We start from the raw sequence: 15,385 nt of genomic DNA, 5'->3' as shown, positions 1-15,385 counted from the left end.
GAAATACAGTAGGTGGCACCAGAAGTTTCAAAGAACAGACAGTAAGAGAACTATAGGCTTCTTAAATGTTGATAAACTTTGCATATCCACCAAATACTTAAGTAAAAATGCATCTTCCATCATATTTTAGCCTGTATGTGTGCATATATATGTTTGTGTATATGACTGTGTGTATATGTGTGCACATGGTTGTAGAGACCAGAGGCCAGCCTCTGATGCCATTCCTCATGACAGGTACTATGTTTCTGTGATAGGGCATCTCATTGGCATGGGCTCATTGACTGGGTTGGGCTTGCTGGTCAGCCAGTTCCAGGTATCCACCTGTCTCTGCTTTCCCAAGTTCCTGCCACCTTGCATAACTTTTTAATGAGTTCTGGGATTAAACTCAGGTCCATGTAGCAAGCAATTTATGGACTGACCTTACACATTTTTTAAATATATTTACAGCCACGGGTTTTCACTTAACTATTTAAGAAATTACAAGAAGAAGTTCTGCTGTGTTGTACATATTATCAATTTTATGCTGAAATGAGAATATTGTTCTTTTATTTGTATAGTATGGAATCTAGGTATTCTAAGAACCTGATACCATCCAATATACAACCAGACAACTGGCCTGTGACAATTCAATCAAGTATAGTATACCATAACATACTATAGTATACTAACATACTGTACTATAACATAGGTACTAACATAGTATACTATAATACAGGTACTCTTGCAACCTGACACCATCCAATATACAACCAGACAACTGGCCTATGGCTCTCCAATCAAGCACAATATACCATAACATACTATAGTATACTAACATAGTGTAGTATAACATAGGTACTCTTGCAAACTGATACTATCTAATATCCAACTAGACAACTGGCCTATGGCACTCCAGTCAAGCATAGTATAATTAAGTGGTAGTGGATCCAGTGATCCTAACAGCAAAATGATTGAGAGGAGTGATAACTAGCACTTGCAAACTTGCCTCATTTCAAATGTTGCCACTATGCTGATACTAATTAGACAAATACTTATTGTCAAAGCAGTTCCAAATTATTTTCCTCCAACTTTGTCTGGGGCTCAGAAAAAAAATGCCTCAGCTATTAAAGGTGAGGTCAATCCTGGGGACCCACGTAGTGAGAAAACCTACCCCTGTAATCTCTGACTTTCACACACATGCATACACTAAATAAATGGGTAAAAATGAAGCATTTTAAAAATACATACATATATAGTGCTATATTCTTATACACAGGCATTTTTGCATAGTGATACTTTTATTTACATTTACCATAACCATTGTACTCTCTGGAGGTTTTCTTCTTTATTTATACATATGATGTATACATATATATGTAAATTCTTCCTCTGGTCTTTCATGTTGTGACAACTTATATAAACAATTTTCTTAAGACCACAACACCTCAGAGAATTCTGTTATAGGAATAATCCTAAACTAGGTGGTGGTGGCAGTAGCAAATGCCTTTAATCCCAGCATGTGAGCTGGAGGCAGAGACAGGCAGATCTCTGTGAGTTCAAGGATAGCCCTGGACTATGGAATGAGTTCCAGACAACTAGGCCTACACAAAGAAGCCCTGTCTTCAAAAACCAAAAACGGAATAATAAAATAATGGTAATAATAATAATAATAATAATAATAATTCATGTATTTGGTACTCTTATTTCAACTAGTGGGTGGAATCAAGACTCGTAATCAGGTCAAGGGTGCTGTTTGAATGTTTCTTCTCTAAAATTCACTAACTGCAACTTGATGGCCCTGGTGACAGTGTTCGGATGCCAGGTAAGGCATCTCTGATGGAGCAGGTAGTTACTAATCCTCTGACCACCCCAGCTCATTCATGTATACATTGAATAGGACCAGTTCTAGAGTGAGATAAGGTCCATTATGCCTGTGGTCCTTTTTCATTTTTACAGATGTAATTTTACATAAAAACAAATGTCAGCAGAGAGTTGTCACCACAGCTGGTTTTTAAAGCAACAGAGACTGTAAGACAGAGTCAGGAACCACATTCATATTTCAGACATAAAATGACATGTCCTTGTGCCAATCACTGGCAAGGTCTCGATGTCCTCATACGTAAAAGCAGAGCGTGGGTGGGGTACAGGAGCTTTAAATTTCTCTATACTTCTACCATTCAATGACAATACTAATGTTGCCTACAATAGAGACAATGTTGTAGTTCCATTAAAGGTACTAAAATGAATCAATTGGTTGAGGGAGGGGTATGGAGAAGACGCAGTGGTGTCCACTAAGAGAGCCACAGACTATAGATGCATGACTTTGTCAGGGCAAGGTGACTCGAGTGAATGCTTCCTGCCAAGGGCTAAAAGTATGAAGGTGATGGGCACAGTTGATTGACGAGGTTACAGATAATCAATCAATTACAACCAGTTTATAGTGAAGTTAAGTTACTCATGGTAGTTATGTTCCACTGAGTCACAACATTATCTAATACTAAACTATTGTTTGTCAAGGAAATACAGGGTTAGGTTCTGGTAGCCTTAGGTCAGAATATTTTATTCAATGGAGTAATACATAACCCTGCTTTAAAAGTGTGTTTAAAGCATCTTATTTCATATTTATTGTTGATTGATTAATGCTGAACCTACAGATAGCAAAATTATCTCATTCCTGCATATGGCTTATCAAATATGTTCATTGTTATCCTAAGGAATATTACAGTGGTTTTACAGTCAGAAACACTAACTAATATTCAAATAGTATGATTGACGGCCATCTTAAATGATGAAATTAGCAAGCAACAGGACAAAAATGTGAGCAAAATATCCACAACACACACGAATGGCAGAGCATGGAGGACTACATTGTTTACAGTCTGAGGACTGAGCAAGAAGGGAGTGTCACCCTGCCTGCCGTCAGTGAGAAGCATGCCTGTGAGACAACTGGAAGGTGTTGCTGCTGAGTGATCGTGGCAGTGAGTGATTTTGAGAGTGCAGAATCTCCAAGAGAACACAAGGTTGAGGAAAAAAGCATGACATACCAAATATATGCTTTTGTGTTTCAGTATCTTCATCAGATTTAGAGTTTCCTGGATGGAAATTGGCTCTTATTTATTATCAGGACTGCTTTTTTCCACATTATGTCTTGTTGGTAAATTATGCAAATGAATTGTTTAAAATGAAGTATGAAATAAACTCAACCTAAGATACCAGGTCTCCCTGAACATGGAACACGCAACTTTTCCAGATTTGTACTTGCTAGTTTTTGTTTGAACCAGTTCTAGAAAATGTAGTAACAAAAGTTATGTCTGTCTGTTGACACCCTGTGTTCACATCACTCATGAATAATAGTTCAGGTTCGGCCGCAAAGTGTGTAATTGTTAACCTTCTCTTACCACCTGCAAGGTTGCTTGAATTATATTGTATATTGCTCACTGATGGGATACCTTCTGAGAAATGCATCGTTATAAAATTTTATGATTGTGCAAGTGTCATGTAATGTCCTTATGTTTGGTATATTCTACTACTGATGTAGGTAGGCTACATTAATGTAGGCATTCATTAGTCTCCAGCTCCCAGGGCTGTGCTAAACAATATGAGAGTAAATCTAAGCACGGGGGTGGGAGGGAGGAATGATGTAATCAATTAATATAAACATGAGATTTATGAAGCTGTAGCAGGCATAGCAAGCAACTGCTTTACCATAAACTTTAGTAAGTAAACTGTGCTCTGAAATGACATTAAAATATAATACTACAAACACATAAAACAACATGTCATTTATCTTTATCAAATGTATTGTGTATTGTACATAGTTACATGTGCTATATGTTTTATAACTGGCAACATGGAGGCTTATTTTGATAGAATTCCGATATATATGAGGATACAGGATTGGGCTGTGACACTTGAAGCTTATGCTGTAAGTATAAAACATTTTTTCAGCTGTATTATAGTTTTATAGGATAGACATCAAGCACACAGTCCATTTTTGACTGAGATATCACTATTTGGCTGCTGGCTATATTTTCTTCCACTTTCAGATCTTTTAAATAATAGTTTCCATGTGTTTACAGAAAGAATTGTGTAATGTCTGAGTGTATTAATTAGTAACATCCTGCTTACAATTCTTGGAAAGGACCTGACAATTCTAAGTCTTTTACTATTTGGGGCAGCTTTACAGACTGTCACTTATTGGACTGAGTCACCAGCTAGATGTATTAATTTTGATGCAAGTAAATAAAATCTAAAAATCTCTCTTCTCTCAGTAGTAGTACCTGGGAAGAAGATGGATGAAGTTCCTGTCTTTGAAGTGTTGGTGATTGCCAAAGGCTTAAAATAATCTTCAGATATTAAAACTCTGGCTAGCATTTTACCTCACAGGTACCTGTTTCTCGTTGCTAAGGTAAAGGGGTAAAGCAAGAACAGGCAATCTTCTTGTTCAGGCCTCCAGTTTCCCATGCTTTAGACAACTTCTTGAACTTTACTATAAAAAAAAAAAAAGCTTTCAGTATTAGTCCCTTATAAGGAAACAGAAGACAGAAACCAAGTTCTGGGGGAAATGTGACTCAAATAACACTTCTTGAAAAGGTTTTCCCCTCTCCTGGATCCTTTCTACTCATCCTCCCCCCCCCCCCCCCTCAAAAGTATCTAGCTCATAGGAACACTCTTTAACTCTCTTGTTCATCCCATGAGCACTTTCTTGTTAGGTAGTAAACAACAAACTCAGTACATTGACAGTATACCATTTAATGTAAATTCATATGCAGAAGCACAAACAATAACTAAAGGTTGCAGACCAGCTTCTCCCGAGAGCTGCTAATTCAGGAAGAGGGCTTGATGAGGGCGTGTTCTCTGCTGCTTTTGACTTGTGGAAACACGCTTAGAGTTATCCTGTCCGTGATACCTGGAGACCAGTGTCTCATACTCTACTCTGCTGTGGCTTTTCTTATCAAACAGTATGGTCTTTGTTTTAATATAAATCTGCCCCTTCTGCTAGGAAGGTTGTTTTAACAATGCGTTCGAGGGAGTATCTCTTTGTAGGAAAGTTTAAAACAAAGAAATCATGTTCCAATGGAAAGCTCTGTAAATGAGATTTCGTGGGTGTCGCTGATAAATGTAGATAACAGGATGTTTAATGAATGCCTCTTCACCCCATTGCTGAAAGCTATATGAAATCATTTGATTGAATTTGCTGATACAAAATATGAGGCAGGAAAGTGATGGTAACCACACAGGGGTGTGAGGTATGTGGAAGAAAGGGCTGTGTTACCCTATTTATCAAAATTTCTGGCTCTAAAGTCCCTTCTTTCAAGTCCCATGATCAGAAAGCCCAAGATAAGGCTATGATCTCATAAAGGAGTAGTTAAAACAGAAATTCCTTACTATATGAAAAAAAATGACAGTAATCTCCTCCAGAATTGTTGCACATGTGAAGTAAAATAGCTCACATTACATACATAACATATATTTTCTTTACTTTTAATTAATATTTTTTTCTTTTTTTATTAGATATTTTATTTACACTTCAGATGGCATCCCCTTTCCCCATTCCCCCCCACCCCCCACATAACATATATTATGTATGTATGCTCACCACTGCCATTACTACAGTATCAACATTCTCATATGCACCATAGGTGTTTACATTTTCTGCCAGGGTGTGAAGAAATTGATGGTCAAAGTTTATTTCCTTTGAAGTAATGGTTCTTTGTTTTCATTGAGCACTGCTTGGTTTTGGTAAGTAGCCACAAGAGGACCAAATCCTTGGCCCTTATTTGGTAGTATAAGGGTCTGAAAATCACTGAAGGAAGGTCCCAGACTCAGATAGTATGCAAAATCAAAGAGCATTTTATTATGCACAAACAACTAGCATATGGAAGCCAATCATTCTTTGAAATGACAACCCCAGACAAAGGCATACGGGCCTTCTTATAGGCAACCAGGGGAACTATCTAGAAGGATTAAGTAATCTAAAATTTCACTGGTGGGTCCTAGGGGGTTATAGGTGGTCAGTGGTCTGCATTCCTGTGTCATGAACATTCAATCATGTGATGAAATTGGGCTGCCCAGTGCAAATGTCTCATTCTGAGATAAGATATTTCTCCATTTTTTGTGGTTATCCCCAGGCTGTTTTTTGGGAGGGAGGTTTATGATCTTGTTCTGGATTTTATGGTCTATTTTTAGAGCTGGTGTCTTATGACTTAGTTTCTGGGACTTATGGTCTATTCCTGAAGTTGGTGCCTTATGGCCTTTCTTAAGATGAGGTCCTTAAATGGAGACAAATGGAGTTTAAGTTGCCCTTTCATTAGGGCCTATTGAGAGGTCTTTAGATTAATAAGGTCATCCTCTTGAAAGGGATGATGAGATTTCAGCCCATTCTTCTCTCTATCCTTTACTTTCAAGAGGTTTGTTTTATCATGTCCACATTCCCTGCCTGCTTCAAAGTAATGGAGCCAATCAACTTTGAACTGAACCCACCATACCTGTGAGCCACACTAAAACTTTTTTTCTTATAAGTTTATTTATTTCAGGCATTTGTGGTGGTGATAGAGTCCTAATGCATGCATTATACATAGTTAGTACTCACACGTGTACACACACACACACACTACATTGATTTTAGTCATTTGCTTATCTGACATAGGAGTCCTGCCGTGTCTCATTGAGTAATGTGATGTCCTATAATTTTTACCTTTGACTAGATGATAGAAAACCAAGATGGAACAAGTTGAAGCATAATTTCATACTGAGATATATAACCAATTAGCAGTATCCTATCTATTCTATAAGTAACCTTATTGTTGTTATTATAATTATTATTTTATTCATTCATTCATTCATTCATTCATTCAGATTTCGATGACAGACAAAATAAAATATGGTGTCCTGAATTATTCAGAGGTCAGAAAAGGGATCCTTGGGCTTTCATCCATTGGTGAAAGGATTCCAGTTGTGGGAAGAATGGTCTCATGAAGTGCCAACTCATGAGTACCTGCAGGACCAGGCTGGCAAAATGGGGGCAAAGGAGAGGGGTGTGGGAGGGTACTTTGCCAAAGGCAGTTGAGTGGTTGGTGTATCACTAAAATTTCCCAGCAGGCTTCCTGTAGCTCTCTGGCTCAGGGGTCAGTTGTCAATGCCAGGCGTGATGTGTCAGAACGAGTTAGTACGACTATAGGTTCAAAATATCTTGGTTTCGGCCAGCTCAGTCTGTTCTAATCCAGCTTCTGTATTGCACCCTTGCCCTGTGCCCCAGTTCAGTGGAGTGTCTCTTTTTCTTTGGTTTAGCTTTATTTCTGGAAAATGAAGTTAAAACAAAAAAAAAAATAAATAAATAGAAAACATCAAGAAAAAGAAAGAAAGCAGCTTTGCTTCTGCTGGTGGGAGGGTGGATTGGAGGATCCTTCCCACCTCCTCCATCTTTCTCATGACTATACATCAGAACTTTTGAAATACAACCCTAAGAATGCTTACTGCCTTTGTATTTTTTCCCCTTCTCTGAAGTGGTCATCTCCTCTGCCAGTGGAAATGGTATACTTAAAAAAAAAAAAAAATGTCCTATTCTTCATATATAGTTGGATATAAAAACTTACCTTTAGAACAGTTTTTTTTACAGTTAATAGAAAACTCCCAAGTGATTACAAGCAGTTATGAAATCAGAAGGAACTGATAGTCTAAGAGGAACGATCTCAAGCGTGGACTTTGGGAAAGGCAGCTTTGCACTACACTCAGTAGGAATGCAAGTCCTGAACATTCAGTGGGAATGTGAGCGATAAGGTAGGAAAATAAAGTAGACTGGAATGTGTTTCTGCCTCAGACCAGCAAAGTGGGTCAGGCTTCTTATCTTCCCAGGGGATTATGAAAGTTCAAACCAGAGAACCTGAGTGGTTACTTGGACTAAAACCAAAGAATTGCAACATAATATTTATGTCAGGTGTATGTTCTTGTGACAAATGGGTTTTAACTGGTGGTGAGAACAGATACTAGGTGTTTTTCAGATGCTGGAGAAAGCTCTACTTAGCTCTTATCTAAGACCTAACAGACTGCAGGTGTGCTCAGGGCACCAGAGCCCTGGGAAGGTGAAACGAGAAGCACTTCTGATTCCAGCCCTTCTCCCACTCCTTCACCTACCATGTGAACTCTGCTAGCAGAGGCTTTGACTCTGTTGAGTTCTAGGTTTTAGCCTGTGCCTAGCTCCTAAGGAATACTCAGTAAATTACATATTTTAAATATGAAATGGGTGATTTTTAAACTTAGGGTAGCAGTCTAGTCATTTAATTATGGAGCTACACTTTACACATGTTGGACTTCAGGTTTGAATGTGTCAAGATTAAACTTGATAGTTAAAAATGGAAACACTTTGTCCTTAGCTTCAAAGATTTATTATACCGTGTCTCCATATAGGGAGAGAGAACTTGGCAGTGTTGTTATATATATATATATATATATATATATATATATATATATATATATATGTATATGTATATGTATATGTATGTAGTTGGTCATAACACAACACAAATAAGCAGTGGGCTATGACTAGAATAAAATTTCTATACAACAGTAGGTTGCAATACTAAAGATAGGTTGAGACTACAGAATGGGGTTATATTATACATCTCTTCTTCATGCTGATCAGGTGGTACTTGAATTTCTATTCTGGGTCGTTAAACTAAAACAGCTATAATCAACTGAGTAGGCTAAATTTAGATTAGCCAGGACAATACCAAAGTCAACGATAATTGGTGACATTAAAGGTTTTTTTTTAGGTGACCCCAATAAAGATTTAGTAAAATTTAACCTTAAAACATCTGAGTACCTATTCTCTCTCTCTCTCTCTCTCTCTCTCTCTCTCTCTCTCTCTCTCTCTCCCTCTCCCTCTCCCTCTCCCTCTTTCTTCTTCTTCTTTTTCTTCTTCTTCTTCTTCTTCTTCTTCTTCTTCTTCTTCTTCTTCTTCTTCTTCTTCTTCTTCTTCTTCGTACAAAGAGTCAAACCTTGGGCAAATGGGTGGCTATTTTAGAGAACAATTTTCCCCCACTGGAAAGGCTGTCTAAGTTTGTCTGACTTGTTCTGAACCTACTGGGGAGTGTGGCTTCTGGGTGTGGGTGTGTCTCCCAGCAGGCTACAGGAGGAATTCTCAAAGATTCCAGTGCCCAGTTGAACTTTAGGATCTGTAAGATGTGTAGAGATAAGGTCCTTGAGCAGGCAGAGCTGCCCTGAAGGCTGGGGTGCTCCACCCTGAAGGCTGGGGTGCTCCACTGACCTCAGACTCAGCTTTGACACTGGAAGTCTTACCCTACGCACCACTCCCCTGGGATATAATTTAAGAATATTTTTGTTTACATAGTGTGTCCTGTTATACTTTAATAGTACAACTGAGAGCACTTGGAATTTATAAGTGGGGACAATTATTCATTGATCAAGTGCTTATCCTACGTCATTTCTGTATACTGAAGTATGTTTTAGAAGGTAATATGGGGCTGGGCAGTGGTGGCTCATGCCTTTGATCCCAGCACTCAGGAGGCAGAAGCAGGTGGATCTCTGTGCATTTGAGGCCAGCCTGGTCTACAGAGCGGGTTTTAGGATAGTCAGGGTTACACAGAGAAAACTCTGTCTCAAAAAACAAAAAACAAAAACAAAACAAAAAAGCAAACAAGAAAAGCAAAAACAAAACAACAAACAAACAAAGGAAGCCAATATTCATGCTTTATGCTCTGCCCTCAGAAGCCTTATAGTGTATACAGAACCTTTGCTCTGAAGATCAATATTTTATCTAGAGACTTGTTCTCAGAGTTTGATGTGTGATTTGTAGGTCATTGGCTTTCTAGGTGGGTGGGCGTATTCTTGGAGGCAAGAATGGATTCTTATTATTCTTTAACTTTAGAATAGTGTCAAAGTACAATGGTTGGCATAATCAGAGTTATCAGTAGAATCAGGTCAACTTGCATGGATCACAGTCCTACAAAGATACCAAGAACAAGAACACAGCCTGTGACAGTCTTGAGGAGGAATAGTGGCTTGAAAACTGACAGAATCCTTGAGAAAGCTTCATCTGGGACTCAAGGGGGAGTGCAGGAGTGAAGTAGGAAATGAGAAGCTAAAAAAAAGACAAACTGGCTTCAAGGATGATGAAGTGTCAGCCATGAGAGCTTTAGAAAAGCATGACAAGATCCTGAGTTGTGGCAGGTAGGCACTGTGGGTCTTGTCCAGAGATCTTCCTTGCCTCAGAAACCGCTTAGCTGAATATATCATTCAGTAGCAAGTCACACACACAGCCGTGGTTTACACAAATGTTAGAACATCCAGGGTTTGAGATATCTCGAGAAAGGAGGAGAAACAACTTGCAGAGTTAGGTTTAGCTAATCTCTGTAGGAACAGTCTCTATAGTCTCTGTAGCAGTCCCGAGTCCCAGGTAGATATTTGGGGGAGAGGGAGCTGCAGTGGACGTTTTCTGCACATACTGTCAGCGTCCACACTTGGATCCCTCCAATAGAAGGCTTTGCCATCCCTCGGAGCCTTACCTAAAAAGGCTTTGCCACTTCCATGGGTAGAAGCATCAGGAATTCCTTGGCATGGTAATAATCATGTCAATAGCACATACTCAGCGCTTCCTCCCCTTACCATACTCCACCTCTTAAAGGTTCCATCTCTCTTTGTACTGCCACGCTGATGGAGACTGCTACACAGGGTCTGATGCACAAACCCTTGGGAGGAAAACCCCACCTGAATCATAGAACACAGCATTTAAATCCAACAAATGTTTTTTGTGTGTTTTTGATGTGTCTCAAATAAAAAGATCACACTATGAGGATTGCTGTGTAAATCTGAAAGTAGACGCCTTTGTATTTGAGAAGATAGAAGAGATAGAAAATTCTGTTTGTAATATAGTGAATTTAATGAATTAGTGGAAGTCTATACTGAATTACAGCTATTGGTCTAGATCTGGGAGGTAGGACAAAGTTTTTTAATTTGTTTGTTAAAATGCAGAGGTGGTAGGTGATAGAGAAAGTTCAGGAAAAGTGTTAAAATGAAGACTGGGTGGAGCAAGGTGGCAATAGTATAAAAACCTTCAGGAAAGCATTTTGAATGACTGGGCACATGCCAACCACTCTTTAGGTGGGCTTTGGAACAGAGAATTGTCATAGTACTTGGTTCTGGTATAACATAAGAAAATACACTGAGGAAGAAATGGGAGGGAAAGGATTTTCTATGTCATCTTTCCTCCAACTCAAAGAAACATAGCATAGGAAAAAATGCTTCCTAACTTAGGGAAGGAGCAGAGTTAAATTCAGGTTTTAGACTTGAGTTCTGGTACCAGGTTTACCATGGGGAAATCTCAGTGCAGGCGGAGCCTATGACCTTTGTCACTAGTTACCAGCATATAGATCAAGGCTGCATTAGTATGGCAATCAAAGGACTTCTTCCATAACTTCTTTCTCTGGCCCAGGACAGGGAAGGAAACATAAATCTTTGTCTTTAAACTGTTGAGTCAGTGAAAGCCAACAACAAGAAAATCCTATTAGGGTTTGTACCCAGGTCAGTACACAAGAGTGTAGACTTTTCCCACCCACCCTCACCTTACCCCCAGTGCCAACTACAATAGCCCCAGTTGAATAGTTGTGTTATAGTCATCAGTATCACTCATAACAGGTCTCAGGGCCACTGGTTCATTTTACAGCTGGTAACCCATGGTATCAAGTGTCTTACTCCTGCCTCATTTCTGCATTTCATTCAGTGGGTTGGGAATACAGGAAGCAACAAAAAATTGTATTGTTAGTCACATGACTGTTTGCCCATTGTGCTCCTAACCTCAGGCATTATGATATTAAGAGAATCATTGTACCCCATGAGAAGAAGAAAATAGGTGCAAGTTGTTGCTTTGGAGTTCAGGCCTAGGCCTTCCACAGTAAGGCAAAGTGTTGGGCAGAGACTCTTGGTACCTTAACCACAGGGTGTTGGCTGTGCATGAAATACCCAGGCCCACTGCAGAATCAGTATCTTATTGGGCTGCATTATCTTTGCCCAGCACTTTTTCTCAGACCACTCTGAATAGCACATCAGCTGCAGGACTGAGGATAAAAACGGACTGCGTAATTTCAGAGGTGAAATTGCAACTATACACCAACCATGAACTGATGGTAAACCTGAACCTAGAGTGTCATCTAGTGCTCAAACAGCAGCAGTGACCAAAGGTCAGATATAATGGGAAGCCTCTTTAGAACTTCTGGAAGAATAGCGTCTTAGTTAGGGTTTTACCGCTGTGAACAGACACCATGAGCAAGGTAACTCTTATAAAGGGCAACATTTAATTGAGACTGGCTTACAGGTTCAGAGGTTCAGTCCATTATCATCAAGGTGGGAGCAGAGCAGCATCTAGGCAGGCATGATGCAGGCAGAGCTGAAAGTTCTACATATTTATCTGAAGGCTGCTAGTGGAAGACTGACTTCCAAGCAGCTAGGATGAGGGTCTTAAGCCCACACCCACAGTGACACACCTACTCCAACAAGACCACACCTCCTAATAGTGCCACTCTCTGGGCCAAGCATATACAAACCACCACAGATGGGTAAACAGATTATGAAGACTAGAGCAGCATTTATGTAGCAATTCCTTTTACTCAAAGGCATCATTTTCTCTTCAATAGCTGTTTAAAACTTTCAGGACATTCAGCCTCACCTAAGACAAGACACCAGGGAGACTGATCACATAGCAACTATCAAGAAGTCAAAATAGGTATTTTTAGCAACCCCAATGAGATTCAAGACAACTCAGAAAAAATAATTCCATATTTTATGAAGCTGTAGGAGGAGCTAATGTGGGAGGAGTAATGGAGAAAGAAGAGGAGTAAGGGAGGAAGAGGAAAAGGAAGAGGAGGAGCTATGAGAAGGGAGGAGAATGAGAGAGGTGGACATGGAGGCTGATGTTTGCTTGTGTGTAGTCAAAGGTAGTTGGTATATCAAAGGTTGGGTATTGGGTTACACTTCTGATTGTATGGGCATCTTGTTATTGATCATTACCAAATATATAAGCCTTTGGATAATCTAAGCATTAGAGTCTCATCTGTACCAAGCCCGAGTGGTTGGCAGGATAGTCTGGGCAATGCCCAGCTTTGCAGAGACTGGCAGAGCCATCTCCCATGCTGGCATCTTGTAGGTGGTAGGGCTGGTGTTTCTGGCTGGCCGTTTCTAGCTGCAGCACATACGTGGCCTCTGGCCATGTGGTTGAGCTAGGCAGAGCTGTCACAGCTTAGATAGTCAGCTTCTCTGGTGGCCGTTTTTAAATAATTACTACAATATGAAGCAGAGTGAACAAACTACCCAGTCTAAATCACTGTAGCTAAAAACGTATTTTTAGTAAGGTGGAAAAATGAGATGGAAGGCATCCATAACAGAACAGAGCCAACAGTAAAAAACAGTAAAGAAAAACTTAGACAAACTTTGGAATGACTTTAATTATGCAGGTGATATTGATCCAAGTGGCCCATGCTGCTACAGTGGTAGGATTGTTTGAAAGGGTACATCTGAAAACTTCCCAAACCCAGAGAAGGCTAAGGATATTTATATAGAGGAAAAGCAAAGGTCACAAGCCAGATTCATCTCAACCAAGACTAAGCCAAGATACCTTACAATTAAGATCTGAAAGGTTAACAGTTGAGAAAAGATCCTTAGGTGAGCAAGAGAAAATACACTAGTCCCAACACCGGGCAGCACACTTCTCAGCAGAACCTTGGAAGGCCAGGGCAGAGTATGATCCTTTATTTATAGTGCTGACGAGAACAGTTCAAAAGAATAAAACAAACCCTCTACTGGTCAGGAATATATTTTTTAATATTTAGTAAGGTTTATTTTAATTATTTTATTTTATTTATTTACTTTCCAGTCATTGCCCCTCCTTCTCAGTGCCCCCTCCCACTGTTCCTCATCCCATTCCTCCTCCCCCTTGCCTCCAAGAGGGTGCTTCCCCACACCAGATGTCCACCTTCATGGGGCCTTAAGTCTCTTAAGAATTAAGTGCATCTCCAACTGAGGCCAAACCAGGCAGACCTCTGCTATATATGGGCTAGAGGCCACTGACTGGCCCCTGTATGCTCCTGGTTGGTTGCTCAGTCTCTGGGAGCTCCCTGGGGTCTGGGTTAGTTGAGACTGTTGGTTTTCCTATGGGGTCACTTTCCCTTTCAGCTTCATTCATCCTTTCCCTAATTCAACCATAGGAGTTCTCAACTACTTCAGTTCAATAGTTGGGTGTAAATATCTGCATCTGTCTCAGTCAGCTGCTGATGGGGCCTGTCAGAGGGCAGCCATGCCAGGCTCCCATCTGTAAGCACATCATAGAATGAGTGATAAATGGTGTCAGGCCTTGGTGCCTCCTCATGGGATGGATCTCAAATTGAGCTGGGTCATTGGACTGCCTTTCCTTCATTCAGTGACTGGCTTTGTCCTTCTGTGTTTTTCTGTCGAACGGTGTCTGTTATTATTGCAAAATAGAGAAACACAGCAACCACGGTGAGAGAGCTCTAATGTATCTGACACCTGACCATAACTTGAAGTCATGAACTGTGGCTAGAGGCTTCAGGGAGCCATGCTTAGGTTTTTCCTTTTCCCTGCTGTGCCTCCAGGAGGAAACGAAGCTTGACTTTCCAGAGTGATAGGTGTCTTAAAATTTTAGGTCCGTAATCTAATAATAATAGCATTTATAGGATACACCTTGTTAATTTTTTTTTTTTTTTTTTTTTTTTTTTTTTTTTTTTTTGCCCCTGGGGCTCTGCTGAACCATTTGGAATAGAGAAATCAGATCTGTGTTTAGTTTGGTATTCCCTAGGGAGAGTTACAGCTGACTAATCTTTTATATGTTTGAGATGATTTCTAGGAGAGTCATGGGGCAACACCCAATCTCTGTCTGACCCTGGAGCTCCTGAAGAGAAAACTACTACTATTCTAGAATTTGTATGCCTTCCCAGCGAGAAATCATTCTGCCCACTTTGAGATTAATAAAAGAAAAAGCTCTTTAATACAGCATGTGTTTCGCTCTGGTTACTGCTCCCAGAGGAGCCTGTTGGGAATAGAAGATTTTTACTAACATATTTACACCTTAGGTTTATTCATTCCACATATGCTATATCATCCTTAAATCTCTTTTTAGGTCCTGGCCCCAGGTTATACTTTGAACAATTTAAAAAGAGACAAGAGAGTAAGTCTGGCCACATGGGAAGATGGGAGATTTACACAGCAAAGATATTGCCAGGATTACTTCTTAAGTACACCAGTGCCATTCTTTTCGAGGAGTAGTTTCCCAGATCCATCTTGCTTGTCTAGCATAGGGAATTTAACAGCAGACCAGGACTTACTGGTTGTGGTGATCCCGAGCTGCTCCCTAGAGGCACATTCTTTGATGTGGGGATGGGCC

Source organism: Arvicanthis niloticus, chromosome 12 (genome assembly GCF_011762505.2).
Source record: "Arvicanthis niloticus isolate mArvNil1 chromosome 12, mArvNil1.pat.X, whole genome shotgun sequence".
NCBI classification, from domain to species: Eukaryota; Metazoa; Chordata; class Mammalia; order Rodentia; family Muridae; genus Arvicanthis; species Arvicanthis niloticus.
The sequence above is the reverse complement of the archived record's forward strand: the minus strand, read 5'-3'. Positions refer to the sequence as shown.